Source organism: Anguilla rostrata, chromosome 14, assembly GCF_018555375.3.
Source record: "Anguilla rostrata isolate EN2019 chromosome 14, ASM1855537v3, whole genome shotgun sequence".
Lineage (NCBI taxonomy): Eukaryota > Metazoa > Chordata > Actinopteri > Anguilliformes > Anguillidae > Anguilla > Anguilla rostrata.
Window position 1 is genome coordinate 24315165 of NC_057946.1, and position 6000 is coordinate 24321164.

Here is a 6000-nt window from a genome sequence, read left to right on the forward strand (position 1 = left end):
AGACATCTGATTGTAAACGTTCTAAAACTGCACTTGGCAATTTGACAAGTTGGGTCTTTTGAGACCCCAGGCAGTTTTCTCTGCAACATTCTAAAACAGTTTTGTCTCGTTGCGAATCATTGATCTGAACTGGCCTTATCGTTACCGTTATTTACATTGCCATCAAGTTCATAATGATCGGAATAAAGCCAAGGTATAGGTGGAGTAGAGCTGGGTCTGATTTCTGTGTAAAGATGTCAAGCCAGAAAAACTAAATAAAAGAATATGGCAGTATGGATTAGCGTTGTTATTGTTTTATTACGCTTCCTCATATGTTCCTTCAGCCTTAATGCCCTTTTTTGATGAAATCTCCTTTGTTTTTGTTTTATTCTTCTTGTTCTGATTGCTAATTTAACACCCAGCTCAGCTTTATCCTCGAACAGTTTAGCTAGCAAAACTAGAAACACCAAAGGTAACATTTTGCAAAGCCGTTGTTTCAAAAATATCACGCAACAATCATTCACGAAAAAGACTGTTTATTGCGCACAAGATATATAATTGCACGAGCCACAGCAAATCCTGCAAATTCTCCACTGCACTGTAAAGATGTTCATACCGGGCAAAAGGTGGATAAAGAACGTTTGTGGAAATTGATCATCACTAATTCTACCCCAGGCATTTTAACCTGGCTCAGCAGTGTAAAGACAGCTTAAGTTAGCCTAATTTTAGACAATGGATGAGTATGTACATAACATTACATTTATAACAACCATTTTTTATTCAGTAAATAGTAAGTGTTATAGTTGGCGTGGCCCAGGTGCCAACTGACTGACCTCACACAGGCGACACTGGTTGGATCCGGTTGGATCTATGGGAAGTGAGGTCCAAAAACACACCTGCAATTACCGCTTCTCGCCATTGGTACCGCCAAAGAGAACGAAACGGAAATCTTCAAGATTGTAACTTTAAGTTGAATCAACCTAGTAAATTAAATTGAACTAACCTTAGTAAATTAAGTTGGACCAACCTTAGAAAATAACATGAAACAAACCCCAGTAAATTAAGTTGAACCAACTCCAGTAAATTAAGTTGATCCAACCTTAGAAAATAACGTTAAACCAACACCAGTGAATAAAGTTGAACCAACCTAAGTAAATTAAGTTGAACCAACCTAGTAAATTAAGTAGAACCATCCCCAGTAAATTAAGTTGAACCAACTCTCATAAATTAAGTTGAACCAACTCCAGTAAATTAAGTTGATCCAATCCCAGTAAATTAAGTTGAACCAATCTTAGAAAATTAAGTTGAACCTACCATAGTAAATTAAGTTGAACCAACATTATTAAATTAAGTTGGACCAACAAAATTGCTTAATCCTTAAAGAAAGACATTTAATTATGTGGAAATTCTTTTCATAATTTTTAAAATTTTTGTTAGATCAACATGAACAAAATGCATCAGCCTGACATTTTCTTTAGGTAGATACAATCAATACAGTAGTATTTGTTTAACGCTGGTAAATAAAGATGGACCAACCCTAGTAAATATCGTGGACTGTTGAGTGTTGTTCAGATGCTCGTTTCAATCATTCCACATAACTTTCTGATGATTCAACATTTCTGCATGCTGACAATAATTTCATTTATATATTGCAGTTTTACATTTTCACAACTTTATACAAATTGTGTGATTTAACACATTTCCATGCATTGCTGCTAATAATCATACTGTCAATTTCAAAATCACTTGTAAGAAAATATCCTTTAGCAGTGTGATTGTCAATTTATACAGTTACCAATGAGATTTAAATAATAAAAGAAATTTAAAAATAAACTGTTGCCCTAACCCTAACCCTAACCCTAGCTGAAACCTTAACCCTAACCCTAACCCTAGCTGAAACCCAAACCCTAACCCTAGCTGTAACCTAACCCTAACCCTAACCCTAGCTGTAACCCTAACCCTAACTCTAACTGTAACCCTAACCCTAACCCAGTCTGTAACCCTAACCCTAAGCCTAACCCTAGCTGAAACCCTAACCCTAACCCTAGCTGTAACCCTAACCCCAAATCATGTCTGTAACCCTAACCATAACCTCAGCTGTAACCCTAACCTTAATCACTTGTAAGAAAATGCCCTTCAGCAGTGTGATTGTCAATTTATACAGTTACCAATGAGGTTTAAATAATAAAAGAAATTTAAAAATGAACTGTTGCCCTAACCCTAACACTAACCCTAGCTGAAACCCTAACCCTAACCCTAGCTGAAACCCTAACCCTAGCTGTAAGGCTAACCCTAACCCTACCTGTAACCCTAACCCTAACCCTAACTGTAACCCTAACCCTAGCTGTAAGCCTAACTCTAACCTTAGCTGTAACCAACCTAGCTAAACCCTAACCTACCTAGCTGTAACCCTAACCCTAACCCTAGCTGAAACCCTAACCCTAACCCTAACCCTAATCTTGGCTGTAACCCTAACCCTAACCCTAACCCTAGCTGTAACCCTAACCCTAACCCTAGCTGAAACCCTAACCCTAACCCTAGCTGTAACCCTAAGCCTTACCCTAGCTGTAACCCAAACCCCTAACCCTAGCTGTAACTCTAACCCTAACCCTAGCTGTAACCCTAACTCTAACCCTTGCTGAAACCCTAACTCGATTCCTAACCCTAGTTGTAACCCTAACTCTAATCTAGGCTGTAACCCTAACCCTAACCCGAGCTGTAACCCTAACCCTAACCCTAGCTGTATCCCAAACCCTAGCTGTAACCCTAACGCTAACCCTAACACTTGCTTTAACCCTAACTCTAACTCTAGCTGTACCCCAAACCCTAACCCTATCTGTAACCCTAACCTTAACCCTAACCTTAGCTGAAACCGTAACCCTAACCCTAAGCCTAACTCTAGCTGTAACTTTATCCTTAACCCTAACCCTAGCTGAAACCTTAACCCTAACCCTAACACTAGTTGTAACCCTAGCCCTAAGCCTAATCCTAGCTGTAACCCTAACCCTAACTCTTGCTGTAATGCTAACCCTAAGCCTAACCCTAGCTGTAACCCTAACCCTAACCCTAACTCTAGCTGTAACCGTAACACTAACCCTAACCCTGGCTGTAACCCTAACCCTAAACCTAACCCAACTGAAATGTTAACCCTAACCCTACCAGAAACCCTATCTGAAACCCTAACCCTACCTGTAACCCTTACCTTAACCCTCGCTGCAAACCTAACCCTAATCCTAGCTGTAACCCTAACGCTAACCCTTACCCCAAACCCAACCCTAACCCAAACCCTAACACCAGCCTAAACCCTAACCCTAACCCTAACCACACCCCAAACCCTAACCCTAATCCTAACCAATGTGTTGTTTATTCATGTGGCATGTAGAGAATACAGGTGAACATTGTCTCTGCAATTCTCTGACTAAGTTAAGGATTAGGACATAGTCATATCTTTTTATTGTTTTGTTGTTTTTCACAAACTAGAATTTCCCACAGCTGTTGCATAAAGCATAAAACACTTTAACACTATGAAAAAACTTTATAATCTTCTGGCCCAATAAACTAAACTTAGCAAGCTGCTTCTCCTTATTTAAAGCTAGTGTGTTTTTTATTGTTGAATAAGCGTGATTTCCAATCCATCTGAATGAAAAAAATACATATTTGGAATTTTTACTTTAGTCCGGTTTTTGAGTTTACAGTTTTTGCATGAGAAAGACTTTTCCTCATAAATGTCTCCAAACACATTTTTTTGCACCATGATTTGTCACCTATCCATCTGAATCATAGGCCATATAAAAAATGGACAAGGTGATGATGACATCACTCATTCATTTGCTATGGCGAATACTCACTGGAACATGAAGCCCAAACTAGGGTGCCACCATTGTTACTTTTGCCCCCATTTGCAACCAACGCAAGCCCAGTCTGAATCTGAATGAACAATTTATGGTATTTTGAAGCAGATGTTTCTCATAAACGTCTCCAAAAGTTTACATGCATTTACTGTATTATGGCCATTGCATAAACATAATTTCCCGTCCACCTGAATAAAAAAATTAAAAAACATTTAGGCTTTGGAGACTTTTGTTTTCCCATGTTGTTGTTTTTAAAAAAAAAGTTTTTCTGCCCTGCGAGAGTTTCTACGGTCAACTGTATGTGCTGTTATTGTAAAATGGAAACATCTAGGAGCAACAACAGCTCAGCCATGAAGTGTGGAACTTGACTGGCCTGCGCAGAGTCCTGGCCCTGACCTGAACCTCATCAAACATCTTTGTGATGAACTGGAACACCGACTGCACAACATCTTATATTGCTCAACATCAGCGCCCGATCCCACTAATGTTCTTGTGGCTGATTGGAAGCGAAGCCGTGTTCCAAAATCTAGTGGAAAGCATTCCCAGTAGAGTGGAGGCTGTTATAGCAGCAAAGGGGGTAGGTACTAACTCCATATTAACACTCATGGTTTTGGAGTTCAACAAACACATATGCGTGTGATGTTGGGGTGCCCACATACTTTTGGCCATGTAGTCAATCATCATACAGGTCTTCCAACATATTTTCATTCAGTTTTTCCATAGTTTTTGAAAAATTTGAAAAAAATATGATTTAAAATATGAATACAAAATGCCTTCTTTAAAGTTTGCTTTTTCATTTTTAAATGTAAAAATAGTCATGAACATTTGTGTTTTTCACAGAAAGAGATTTTCATAATAAATGTCTTCAAAGATGGCTGTTAATCATAAATATCTTCACATACATTCATACCTGTGTCTGCAGGTATTTGCTCCAGCCATACACTACACCACCTGATTTCACTAATGACCTCACTTCCTGAACAGGGGAAGTAACACAATATTTAGCATAATGTATAAACCTTTTTCCCCTTCAGTGTTTTCCACTTATGTGAATAGAAATCTAAACACTGTTCCTTTAGGAAGGCAAATGTGCACCTGAGTGTTAGATTCAGCATTTTTAACCTCAAACAATGTTACCTTTTTAAGTGCCAGTGCAAATTCAAAACAATCCAATAAGTTCTTCTGTTTAACAGAACGTTTGGAGCATAATCCCATGTATCATCACTGGACATTGTTTCCACATCATACCACCAGGGGGCAGACTAACTGACTGTCGTGTGGGGAAAGTTATAGATCAAAATAATTCTGAGGAAAAGTACTAATTTGTGCACATTGTTAATATTTTAAGATATCTACTGTATGATGAGGGTCAAAATGTTTAGTTTTTTTTAATTTTTTTTTACATAAGCCTGCTTGTATTTTCATGACAGCTGTGAGAACGTTGCACATGGTACTCAGATGGCAGCGTGCGTGCATGGTTGTGCATGGGAGCTTCAGCGAGAAAGAAAACCAGTAGCACCCAAATCAACTAAAACACTTGTGAGGATCCAGTTTTCTTTCTTTGGGAGAACGTCCGCTGCTGAGGAACTCGGTCGAAGCTTAAGCACAATCAAAAGACGTAAAAATTATACGGACGGTAGAGGGCGCTGCTGCTCAGCCGATGCACTTTTACTGTTCTCCTGCTGAATTTCCTGACATTTAGATTCTCAAAGCAAAACACACAAACCATGCATAGATTAACAATTGTAATGAACAGTAATGAAGAACAGGAAACAAAAAATGAACATAGTGAATATGGAATGTACACTACCGCTCAAAAGTTTGGGGTCACTTAGAAATGTCCTTATTTTTGAAAGAAAAGCACTTTTTTCCAATTAAAATAACATTAAATTGATCGGAAATACAGTCTAGACATTGTTCATGTGGTAAATGGCTATTATAGCTGGAAACGGCTGATTTTTAATGGAAGTATCTACATAGGCGTACAGAGGCCAATTTTCAGCAACCATCACTCCTGTGTTCCAATGGCACATTGTGTTGGCTAATCCAAGTTTATCGTGTTAAAAGGCTAATTGATCATTAGAAAACCCTTGTGCAATTATGTTAGCACAACTGAAAACTTTTGTGCTGATTAGAGAAGCAATAAAATTGGCTTTCCTTAGGCTAGTTG